General features: G+C 57.7%; 1 pseudogene; it reads right to left on the reverse strand.

The window, feature by feature from the left end:
- Positions 1-846: 846 nt before the first annotated feature.
- On the reverse strand, positions 847-12,701 carry LOC131398599 (sphingomyelin phosphodiesterase 4-like; annotated as a pseudogene).
- Positions 12,702-13,106: the final 405 nt, after the last annotated feature.

Genomic DNA, 13,106 nt, shown 5'->3' on the forward strand with positions numbered 1-13,106 from the left:
AGGTGCTCGCGACCCCGGGGGATGATTTCTGACGGCGAACGTGTAACTGCCGTGTAGTGTGAACGTTCAGGTGTCATCAAAAGGTCACTGTCTCTTTGAGCACTGGATTTTATTGAAGATACAAACAACGCTTTGGACCATCTTTGGTTGTAGACCAGACGCCCAGCTCCGGCGGCCTCGCCGCATCCCCTCCGCCCACGGGGACCAGAGCCCCCGGACGAGGTGGGGGTGCTGGGCGGCCGCTGAGCCACGGGCTCACTGGCTCGGGAGCTGGAAGGGAGCCAGAGGTGGAGCACTGTCCCCTGAGCACCTGTGCTCCTAGAGGATCTTTTCTCCTCTAAAGGGAATCGTACGGCCCAGCCTTGGAATCTCTGGGAGAACACCCCTGCTGGAGAATGACCCTGCTTTTGCCAAATGCGGCAAAATTTAGCTTTAAAATTAGGAATCAGAGAACCGCCATCTAATTTTCTCAGCAATCTCTTTTAGGGTCTTTGATTCTTCCCTGGAGCCGGAGGCTGAGCTACTGTCCTGGTGTCACCCGGGGACAGGAGACTCACGCCACACACTGCCCACCTCAAGGACAGCATGGGCAGAGGGCCAAAGGCCCTCCCGGGGATGCACTGACTCCTGAGCCTCACACGGCTAAACCCTCAAATGGCTAAAGAAGAGAAAGGCCTTCAGAGCCACCACACTGTGGGGCCTACAGCTGAGGGGATGAGGGAGGGCCTGGCGGCTGGGTGACTCGTGACCCTTTGACACCGTGACCTCCTCATTGCAGGTTCTTCTGGATGCTCCACAGCTGCAGGAAAACGTCCCCAAGAAGCTCAAAGGTGACCAGGCTCAGGCTCAGAGGTGGCCTTCCAGGTGCAAGGGAGGGGCCGTGTGGCCATCCCACTGACTTGCGTGGGGACATGGCCAGCCGGCTTGGTCAGCAGCGTCATGGCCACAGAGGTAGCCCAGCACAAGGAGGAGGGTGCAGGGCAGGGGCCCGATGCAGGAGAGAGAGGCCACAAAGAAGGCAGCAGCAGGGACAGCAGCGTCCGGTAGCTGCCCAGGAAGCGCAGGCTGAGCCTGGGCCCTGGGCATGGCCAGCCATGCGACCCCACTGCACAGGGCTCAGCAGGCACCTGTCCCCCAGCCCGGGCTCCGTGAGGTGGTAGCGACAAAGGCTGCTGAGGAAGTTGGTCCAGGAACACAGGGCTGCCATCTGGCCTGCAAACTGGAGCACAGACAGAGGCAGGGGGAGTGGGCACGGGCGGGGGCTGCACTCTCCCCCGGGCTCTCCCCAAGACTGGCAGGACGGGAAGGGGCCACGGAGACGGGGGTCAGCCCAGCCCACCCACACTCACCCTGCGGTTGATGGCGGAGGAGGCCGGAAGAGCAGGCCGACCAGGCCAGCGATCTCACAGCTCTGGGTGGGCTGCAGCTCCGTGTCCCCCTGGTACTCGGTGTCAAACCTGCTCAGCCCATTGATGATCTAGAAGCAGCAGGAGGCACGAGCCCCAGGTGAAACCCGGGCCATGGGCGCGATCCAGAAAATACACCTTTGCCAACGACTCAGAGGAGATGTCTCTGCTACGAGGGTGATGGGGAGACAAGGACAGCCCACGGGGACCAACGGCCATGCTGCGTGCAAAGCCAGACCCCTCAAGGAGATAGCCTTACCTGGCACCGGCCCAGGGGCATGAGGATGAGTCAGTCCTCACCCACAGTGCAGTCTGGGAGCTGCTTCTTTCCATTCTCATTCTGAGTTGTCCCCAAGGCAAGTGTGCGCTGGGCGAGCTGGGCCTCGCTGAGCTGTCAGAGAGAAAGGCCTCTCGGGAGACAGTGGCTGCTTCTCACCACCTCTTTCAGTTTCAAAGGGGAGGGGGAGGACTGGTGCTCATCTCCGGGCCTGTAACAGTGAGAACAAGGGGACCCAGACATGACACTGCAGATATGGGCCTGCACCTCCCACGAGATGAGCCCAGGGGTCCCATGTGGCAGGAACCACACCAGGTCCTGGTACGTGGCCAATCCCGGCCGGGCAGGGGGTGAGCGCCACAGGACCAAACCCTGGGAGGGGAGAACTCCACGGCTTACACTGGAATGTCTCGCACAGGCACTCCAGGGCCTCCTCCAGGTGCTCCGCCGTCTGCGGACCCTGTCCTGCCCCAGCTCGTCCAGGTCGTTGGCTGGGGAGCAGCCATCTGTGTCCACGGGGCAGAAGCCCAGGCACAACAGAACGGGGCGGCTGGCTGCGCTCCCCACACCGATGGACTGGGCGGTCTGCTGGGCCTGCGTGAGGAGCTGAGCCAGGCGCGGGACCTGGGGGGCAGACGGGCAGGTCAGCAGGCTCTGGGGGCATCACCCATCACTCACAGCACCCAGCCACCAACAGACCGGCGGAGAGGGCCAGGAGGGGTGGCTTCCGCGTGATGAGGACTTTTAAAGACTAAGATGCGTATTCTAAGTGTGGATAATTCCCAACAAACACTGCCTTTACTATCAGAATAAATCAGACTTCGCTGAACAAAAGGGGAGAGGGTGGAGCAGCGTCTCCTGGACCCCCAGCCTTCCTCTTCTCCTTTCCAAGACGCACGGCTCTGCCCTGGCGCTGTCCCAGAGCCTCAGGACACCCTGTGGCCAGGCAGAGCCCCGACTCACTCACCAGCGTCCGGACCTCGGCCGGAACATCGGGGTGTCCTTGCAGTCCCGGCCCTCCAGGCCATGGACGTGGCTCTTCACCTTGGAGGAGGTGTTGGTGATGGCCGGTGGCCACGACGACAGGAAACTGCTGGTGAACGTGGGGCCGTGAAGAGGCGGTGCTGGCGGTGGGGTGACACGCTCGGGCTCCAGAAACAGCTGCTCGCCTGCAAGGCAGGGCCCAACGCTGGCTTCAGCTTCCAAGGGCACAAAACACCCAGCTGCCCTGACAGGCTTCCCGAGCGCCTCCAAAGGTTTCTGCGGGGGGTGACTGTGCGGCGTGGAGCTCCCACCCAGGAGGAAGCGAGAGACCAAGGCCTAACAGAGCCCGCTAAGACGACAGTGTGACGGAGACAGAGATCGCCTCCTGATGCCACCACCAGGGTCAGCAGGGAGCCACAGCTGGGAGCTCTGCTTCCCCTCCTGCCAGGCACACCCACAGCCCCGGGCCCCCGTACCACCAGGGAAAGGAGGGGAGCAGCCAGGCTCAGACTGTCACCCCGCCACCGTGCACCAGGGCTGCAGGTGGCTCAGCCTCATCTGCAGGACCTGGGGAGACACGTGTGCCCTGAGGGCCCGTGGGCTGGCAGTCAGGCGGCTGGGGCTTTGGGCCAAACCCTTGTGTGGCCTGGAGCAGGCTCCCGGGAAGGGTTCAGATGAGCAGGGGCGCGTCCCTAGCCAAGGGGCTTCGGCTCTGCCACCTGGTTCTGGTGTCTTCCCATGGACCCCGAGAGGGAACAGCAGATTCCCTCCCACGTCCACCCCACAGGACCTCCCTCACCAGGGCACACGGAGGGCAAAGGCAAAAGCGTGATGGGGCCGACGCTCACGGCCCTGCACGAAGGGGCCAGTGGCTGAAGCAGCGCTGCAGGAAGAGGTAGAGCTGTTGCGGGATGCACACCCAGGTTCTTTACCCGCCGCACGAGAGGGCCCAACAAACCTGGAACGCCAGGCTTATGGCAAGGGAAGAATTCTTACCCTGGGTGACGTCAGCCGGGAGACGAGAGCTCTCCAATTTGTCCCGCCTCCCCGAAAGATGGGAGGCAATGGGTTTAAAGGCTGTGAGGAATGTAACTGCTTGTAGGGAGGGGCAGCCTGGGGCCTTGCTGGTCAGCGCTTTCCCACCAGCCTGTGTTTGGCCTTGTGAGGCTGCTGGCAGGGAGGAGGATGGCAAGATGAGGGAATCGCAGCTGGGTGTCCTTCAACGTTCTCCGTGCTGGAGGGTGGATTCTGGTATCAGGAAACCAAGGAGTTGAGGTCTGAGAAGCTTAAGCTTCTTGATATCAGTTTCCCTATAACAAACCTCAAGAACTGGTAATTAGCCATAACTTCAGTGTGAGCCCAGCTTGAGGCCACCTGGGCTTTTAACAACTTGTAACCTCTATCTGCCTTGTGAAGTTCAGAGATACAAAGGTTTAAAAAAACCAATATTTACATATGAATGTAACTTAGAGAAAGAAGGATAGAGGATGAGTGCTTTTAGTTTTAACTCCATACACTCCGGGTTTAATGTAGGGGAACTGATATCAGGGCCAGTATCAGAGCTTCTGCTGGACAAGCCTCTGGACAGCGGTCCTGCAGGGGAGACGGAGGATCACCTCCTGTTTGCAAGGGTCGGCTCTGCCAGGGGGCATGCTGGGCATCCGCTGGGGGTGAGGCCTCCTATTTCAGCCCCATTCTTCAGAGGAGAAAACCAAGGTTCAGAGAGGTTAGAAAACATCCCAAGGACACACAGCACACACGTGGCTGATCCAGCGTGGCTCCTGTGCGCACCTCAGCTTGGCTCACCCCACACAAGTCGCCCACTCTGCCAGCCCCAGTGGGCCTGGGAGTCAGGCCACCACTCCAGCCTTCTCCTGACAGGGCGAGGAGAGGGAGCAGCGCAGAGCGCGGTCTCCAGTGACAACTCAGCCACCTGCTGTGGAGGCGCTTCCAGCCCGCTGGCTTTCCTGGGTGCTCCAGGGACACTGTCAACCAGAGCTCCCCCATCTGCTCAGGGCTGCGGAAGAGGGACAAGACGGAGCAGCAAGACGGGCCTCTGCCCAGCCAGCATGGCTCTTCCCACTGAAGGGGGCCTTCCCTGGAGGGAAAGGCCATGGCTGCCAGAGAAGCAGCCGGGTGGCCCCTACCCCACTCTGGAGCTGAGACTCTGGGGGCCCGGGTGGGGGTGAGGAGACAGACCCAGGAGGGTCAAGGTGACTTCCCACCTGCCCCACCCTGCAGGGCCTCACACACCCCCAGGCAGAGGTCACTGTGGGGGACACATGTGCATAGGACAAGGAGGCGGCAGGCTGGGGACAGAGGCCCTGCACACAGCCCCGTACCCACCGTCTGAATCCCTCCAGGGGGCTGGCGGCGTGGGAGTGAGCAGAGGGAGAGCGCTGCTGGGCCTTCAGGCTGGGGGAGAAGGCGTGCAGGCGCTTCAGCAGCAGGCGCCCCACCAGCACGTGCTCCTCGGTGGGCGACTCCTAAGGTCGAGGAGGGAGCGGTGTCAGGACCCAGGCGGGTCTGGGGGAGGCTCCCGGAGCCCACCGTGCTCGGTCCCCAGGTCTGACCCCACTCAGCCTGGGCCCCTCTCTCTGCATCCCTGACAGGAGGGGGGCCGGGCTGGCAGCGGGCCCGCCACCAGGGCGCCACCTGTGCCTGCACCCTGCAGACGTGCCACACCCCGCTGGGTGTAACTGCTGGGTCTGACGGAGACCTGCTCAAAGCGGCTAAGCGCTTGGCCCAGCGCCTGCCGTGCGCCCTGGGACGGCTCCCTAAGACAGACACATCTGCCAGGTGCTTCCCTGCAGGCTGCAGACCCCTTTCCGGCACCCTCTGTGGGTGACTCGGGTCACTGCTGCCCATCTGGGTCCTCAGGGTCCCCACTTCCTGGCCAGCCAGAGGAGGAGCCGGGGACAGGGCGGGCCAGCATCCCACTGTGATCTGGTCTCCAGCCCACCGCCTGGGCAAGTCCAGACAGCTCACTGGGGCCCACGCCTTCCCTTTCGGGTGAACCACTCCCCAGCTCCTCCTCCTCCTCCTGCTGCAACCACCACCCTTCCACCTGCTCCCCCTCGTGGACACAGCAGGTTGGGGGCTCAGTCCAGGGCAGCCCTTCCTCCCTTGCTAATGGACCTGTGGTTAGCACAACCCCCAGAACAAGCACACCCTCAATCTCGTGAGCGGAACTTTCAATTCACAGAGTCCATGAAGGATCTCTGAGACCCAGACCTGAGAGGAGAGTCTGTGTGCTGGCTGTTCAGTGATGGAGAGCGGGGCAGGGGCCCCAAGGAAGTGGTGGACGGCATCGTTCTCAGCTCTGGGGCATCCACACCAACACGCTCCTTTCCCACTCACCCCAGCCCCCTGGGGCATCCACAAACTTGACAGAGGAGCTTCTGGTGGCCACGCCCAAACCCCACGCAGTGCTGGGGCTGGCACAAGCCACCCCTCCCAGCACGCCCCGGTGCAGCAGGCCTTTCATGGGCCCGAGCAGAAGAGGCCGCCCGCTGGGCACCGAGCCCCAGCCCTGCCACTGCCCATGGCCCCGTCCACTCAGGTCTGTCATGGAAATGCCTCCACAGTCCCAGGTGACACACCCCACAGGTCACTACATCTAGGGACGGAACTCCGGACCAGGGGGTTATTTTCTTCTGCTTCTCTATATTTTTAAGTCCTGGACCGGCCCCGTGGCTTAGCGGTTAAGTGCGCGTGCTCCACTACTGGCGGCCAGGATTCGGATCCCGGGCGCACACCGATGCACCGCTTCTCTGCCCATGCTGAGGCCGTGTCCCACATACAGCCACTAGGAGGATGTGCAACTATGACATACAACTATCTACTGGGGCTTTGGGGAAAAAAAAACGAGGAGGATTGGCAATAGATGTTAGCGCAGAGCCCATCTTCCTCAGCAAAAAGAGGAGGATTAGCACAGATGTTAGCTCAGGGCTGATCTTCCTCACAAAAGAAAATAATAATAAATAAAAAATATATTTTTAAGTCTTTGTGCAATGAATTTGCATCATTTTGAGAAAAAAAGTATGAGATATTTTAATAATAATAAGATGAGAAGGGCATCAAAGACCGCAGGGCACCAATGCCAGGCTGTGACTCCCCACCAGGAGCCTTCCCCTCTCTCACTCCTGGCCCCTGGCCATGACCCTGGCCACCACCCCTTCAGGTCAGGGGAGGTGAGAGCATCAACCTGGGAACAGGAACCTCTGCCCCATCTCCCCCCACCATGCTGCGGTGTTGCTGGAGAGCCAGGCTCCCCCAACATGCCCCCAGCAACCAGCCTGGAACCCTCTCAGGCTATCTTCCCTCTAGGCTTGTCAAGTCAAACTTCTTTTCTTCCAGCTCCCCACCCTCCTGAGCCAAATCCCCCCCGGGAGTCTCTGGCCACAGCTGCACGCAGCTTCCTTCCCCTTTTAAGGACCCTTTCCCAAAGCCCGCAGCGTTCCTCTCTGGGCCTGGCTCTCTCGGGAGCTCTGCACGCCCCTCCCGGGGCTCTCAGCCCTCCTGCTGTGGAGGTGGAAGCAGCCAGATGCTTCTCCAGGGACCCTGCTCTTAGCCAAGTGAGACCCCCCACAACAGAGGCCGGAGCGGCACCCACTTCTGTGCCCGGCCCGCCCACACCGGCCCTTCTAGACCATTCCCTTCCCTCCTCACAGCAGCTGCTGCTTCTGAGCGGGAAGCCCGCTGTGCTGTGCTCACCATCCCATCCCAGCAAACGTGATTTCTCACCCTGTTCTCAAGGTCAGTGCTGTGTGCCCCACCCCCAGGGTGACGGGACAGGCCCCCGGCCATGGGCACGGCTCCAGATGCCCGATCCTGTGGTTCCTGCCCAGACTTCCTGGCACTCCTCTCGTGAATAAGGAACTACAAGGTTGTTGGCCTGAAACACCCCACAGGTCTGAGCTCCACTCCACTGACCTCGAGTTTGTCCACACACTGGTCATTTCTGCCCAAGCAGACCACAGTCCCCACGAGATCACCGCCAGCTCCCGTCCACCTCTGGAGGAGTCCACGAGTCCACAAGAGGCCGGGCTCACAGGAGAAGGTTGGGCCCCAGATCGCCCAGGGATCCACAGCCTCTCTGGGCTGGGGGCCGAGCCCTGTGTTCTCCCCGCCCCTCTGCCTCACACACAGGCTCTGGTTGGCAGAACCGTACCCCCCACAAGTCCCAGGGCCTCCGCACCCTCCGTCATTTCCTGAGTACCAGGCCTGCACTGCGGATGAGTCAGGCTACTCACTGCAAAGGCCGCACCATTTCACTCCATCGAACCAGGACCGAGCACAGAGCCCTCCAACACCCGAGAACTTGCGATGCCTCAGCTGGCAGGGCTTGGCCAGGTGGATTCGGTGACCCCACAGCCAGCTGGGGTCATATGCCTCGCTCCCTGCCACATGCCACACACCCCGGACCCAGGCTTGTCTGCAAAGCCGGGGGCCGGGCCAGGCTAAAGGCTGTCCCCACTCCTCCCCCCTCACACGTGGGTCTCACTCTGCCTGAAACTGGTCTCTGAATCACCCCAGCCAGCTCCCTGCGAGACCCTTGCTTTCCTGCTGCCCTGGCGCTAGCTCTGTGGCTTACACCACGGGCAGGCATGAAGGGAACAACACGAGAGTGGCCAGTACCTGGCAGGCATGGAGGGGCCGGAGGCTGGGCTGGGCAGGGCTGTGGAGGGTGCTAGAGACACTGGGTGGGTAGTGCAGAACCTCCAGCTGAGAGACAACACAACAGAGAGGCCAAGAGAAAGGGGGCAGAGGGCAGAGGAGGGGAGAGTGGAGAGAGAGAGAAAAAAGTGAGAACAAGCCCAGAAGTGAGGAGAGAAAACAACAAAAACAAAAGCAGGCCAGTGACAATCCAACAACCACAGCCCAGCAGCCTCAGGCCAGGAGACACCCCTCAGCCACCCAGACTGAGCCCCGCCCTCCTGGTGGGCCGACCCCAGCCAGGCCCTAGGCAGGCACACTCCTCCACCTGCCAGACAGAGGGATGGGGACAGATAGACCCTCAAGGTCACCTGGGTGCCCCCTCCATGTCGCTGGGGCCTGAAGGCCTCTCCAGCTCCCTGAGGTCAGCCAGACTCACTCTCCCTCCAGAGGGTCCCGCTCTCCCCAACCCTGATCACAGTGCACACAGTGCATGCACGCTGCAGCCCGCCAGGAGCCCAGGGCCCTCGCTGGGACCCGCTGCTGGCCACCAAGGCCCAGAAGGCCCTGAGGCTCAAAGAAACTTCTGAGGAGCCAGTTCCAGACGGAGGCCTCTCTGCCCAGGAAAGAAAAATATGTAATTTATTAGACTTCCCTGGGTTGTCCTGATGAGAAATTTACCAAATCAGTACATGATATGATCGATTCCTGGGTCTAAGATCCAATCAGTGTCCCAGGCCACGTGCAAGAAGGTGTCAGACCCCACCCACCACAAAAACGGCTGCGCGCCGATGCTCTGGAGGAAGTGGAGGGCAGCGTGGGCACTGGGTGGGTGGGGGCTGCCGGGCGCCACCTCAGCGGGAAAGCAGGAGGTGCTGTGATGGTAGAAGGGACAGACCCGGACGTGACTCCCAGAGGCATCTCGGCTCCCCCACCTCCAGCGCACAAGCACCACAGCCTCATCTGATCCTGCTGTCAGGGAGGGGGCTCTCGGAGCAGCACGGGGAGGACCCCAGAGAGGACAGGCCTCCAGCCCTCAGGGCGCACACCCACCACAGAACAAAAGCCACCTGCTCTTGAGCAACTGAGTGAGGGGTGAGGGTGGGTTTCTGCTTCCCCTCATCCAGCCCTTGGAAACCAGCTGCAATCGAGGACAGGAAGCCGCAGGTTGACCAGGCACCAGGGCCGGAGCAGGAGATGGGGAGACAGACTGCGGCAACATACCTTGGCGTGAGGGGACTTCTTGGTACATCTCCAAGGAATAATGATGAAGCCACATTTCAATAAACACCTGCAAAAGAGCATCAGCTGCTCAAATGATTTTCAACAAGGGCATCAACACCATCCATGGGGAAAAGGAAGGTCTTTTCAACAAACGCTGCCAGAAAACAGGATCCCCACATGCAAAGGAATGAAGCTGGCCCCTCACCTCACGCCATTACAAACAATGACTCTAAGTGGATCAAAGCCTTAAATGTAAGAGCTGAAACTATAAAACTCCTAGAAGAAAGCATGGGGGTAATGCATCATGACATTGAATTTGGCAATGATTTCCTAGATATGACTCCAAAAGCACATGCAACAGAGGAAGAAAATAGACAAAGTGGACTTCATAAAAGTTAAAAACTTCTGTGCATCAAAAGACACTCTCGAGTAAAAGGGCAACCCACGGAATGGGGGGAAATGTTTGCAAATTACATCTCTCATAAGGGATTAATATCCAGAATATGTAGAGAACTCCTAAAACTCAGCAATAAAAAAACAAACAACAACCCAATTCAAAAATGGGCAAAGGATTTGAACAGACATTTCTCCAAAGAAGACAAACAAATAGCCAATAAGGAGCTGAGAAGATGCTCACCACCACTAATCATTAGGACAATGCTAACCAAAATCACAATGAGATACCACCTCACATCCATGAGGATGGCTATAGTCAAAAGACAGAAAATGGGGGCCAGCCCGGTGGCGTAGCAGTTAAGTTCACATGCTCTGCTTCAGTGGCCCGGGGTTCGCAGGTTCGGATCCCAGGCACGGACCAACGCAGTGCTTATAAGCCATGCTGTGGCTGCTTCCCATATAAAGTAGAGAAAGCTGGGCACCAATGTTAGCCCAGGGCCAAGCTTCCTCAGCAAAAACAGGAGGATTGGCAACGGATGTTAGCTCAGGGCCGGTCTTCCTCACACACACACAAAAAGACAGCAAATAGCAAGCTCTGGTGAGGATGTGGAGAGACTGGACCCCTTGTGCCCTGATGGAGGGAATGTAAAATGGTACAGCCACTGTGGAAAACAGTATTGCGGTTCCTCAAAAAATTAAACAGAATTACCAGATGGTTCAGCAATTCCATTTCTGGGTATATACCTCCCAGAAATTGAAAGTAGGGTCTCCAAGAGATATTTCCATATCCATGTTAATAGCAGCATTATTTTCTTTTTTATTTTTTTTTTGTGAGGAAGATCAGCCCTGAGCTAATATCTGCCAATCCTCCTCTTTTTGCTGAGGAAGACTGGCTGTGGGCCAACATCCATGCCCATCTTCCTCCACTTTATATGGGACGCCACCACAGCATGGCTTGCCAAGCAGTGTGTCAGTGCGCGCCTGGGATCTGAACTAGTGAACCCTGGGCCGCCGCAGCGGAGCACGCACACTTAACCGCTTGCGCCACCAGACCGGCCCCCATAGCAGCATTATTTTCAATAGCCAAGAGGTGGAAGCAACCTAAGTGTCCGTTGACAGACGAATGGAAAAACAAATGTGGTCTATCCATACAACGGAATATTATTCGGCCTTAAAAAGGAAGTTCTGCCACATGCTACAGTGTGGATGAACCCTGAAGACAATATACTAAGTGAAATAAGTCAGTCATAAAAAGACAAATACTGTGTGATTCCACTTATCTAGGTACCTAGAGGAGTCAAATTCATAGAGACAGAAAGTCGAGTGGTGGTTGCCAGGGGATGGGAGGAAGGGAAATGGGGAATTGTCTAATGGGTACAGAGTTTCAGTTTTACAAGATGAAAAAGTTCTGGAGATCCATTACAACCATGGGAATATACTTAACACTACTGAACCGTACACTTTAAAATACTTAAGATGGTAAATTTTATGTTCTGTGTATTTTACCATAATTCAAAAAAAATTTTTTTTAAATAAAAAAAGAGCATCAGCGTTTCACTCCAGGAAACAACCTCCAGTTCTGCCCTGTAAGCCCAGGTCTTGGTCACCTGCCCTCCCCCCGGGCTGGCAGAGGCCAGAGCCCACATTAGCTGTGAGCCAGGGGAAGCACCGGGGACCCCTTCTGTGAACAGGGGGATGATTCCAGCTGCCCGACCTCCTGGTGCTGCTGTGACAATGACATGGAAGCCTCAAAAAGCACAGCAACCCACACGCCACAAGTTATGTACAAGGTAGGAGGGACAGAATCCCATCCTATCCACATTCCAGGTGTCAACAAGCAATGCGCCTGGTTACCAACTCAGCCCCAGAGTCCAGGGTCAGAATCGGCCACATTCCTCCCAGCCATGCTGGGAAGAGACAGGCTGGCCTGGGGGGCGGCCAGCGGGGCGCTGAGGGAGGGAGCCAGCCCAAGCCTGAGGCAGAGTCTGGAGCCCGCACATGGCAGACAAGGGGCCCTGCCATCTCCTGTTTGGATCCCCTGACATGGAAGGGCCCGGGGCTGCCTGCCGACCAAGGTGAAGGCTTCAAGGGCCCTCTCTGCTCAGCATCATAAGAATGCTGCTGGGGCAGGGTTTACACCCACACAAGGGTGATCACAGGAACCATCTCCATCAACAGGGGGTGGGTCAGGGAGGCGGGGTGGGGTGGGGAGAGCATTTACATGGATCCACTGGAAACTAAAAGACTAGGCAGCGATTACATCACCATGAGAAAAACAAAACCAAATCCTGTGGAGAGGGAATCCTGGGATGAAAAACACAGCCAATGACACATAGGTTAGACAGGTGGGTAACTTTCTTCTGTCTCTGGTTCCTAAACGTCACAGCAGGAAAACACTAACAATTTAGAACCATCCCCAGGATGAGGGGCAGTCTTTAGGCCTCTGCCCCATGGGGTGGAAGGTGGCTGAGCTGTTTATTTTGAAATGGAAGCAGAGAAGAGCAGCCTCGGCTCTCACCTGGAGCATTGTTTCCGACCTCCAGATCTTGTGGGAGGCAGGGTCTGCATTCACAGATGTCTGATGAGAGATGTGTCACTTCAGGAGGCTGGTGTGGTAGAGGCCACAGGAAGTGAAAGGCATGGCTGGTGCCCTGAGGAAGACACAGAAACAGGCCTTAGGTAGGGGCTCCTGCTGGCATAACCAGGGGCAATCTGGACATCAAAGTTAATGACAGCAGTAACGATTACAACCTGTTGAATCATACAATGACCCCCAAGTCCAGGTTGATATACACAAATAAATAAACAAGAAAAGTCTTCCTTACCATAGAGTGCCTGCTAACAAATGCAAGAATGATAGAATCAGAAAATCATCACTTGGCAACCAACCTATTAACAACTGTTCTGGCCGAGGATCATCAAGGGATGCTAACACTAGTGATAACTGCACAGTCTCAGTATATTTTCCCACTAAAGCCCCCTTGTTAATTAATTTAGACACAAAGTACTTATTCAACTTTACAGCAGGAAAACCTGGCCAACACTCCTTAGCCCAGTGATCAAGCTAATGTCCCCAGTGATGGGGTACAGACACCCTGGGCCACGGCTGCAGTGCTCCTCCCAAAAACGCCCAACCTGGGCCTAAACCCGAGGAAACACCA

This window comes from Diceros bicornis, chromosome 35 (genome assembly GCF_020826845.1).
Source record: "Diceros bicornis minor isolate mBicDic1 chromosome 35, mDicBic1.mat.cur, whole genome shotgun sequence".
In the NCBI taxonomy this organism is placed as follows: domain Eukaryota; kingdom Metazoa; phylum Chordata; class Mammalia; order Perissodactyla; family Rhinocerotidae; genus Diceros; species Diceros bicornis.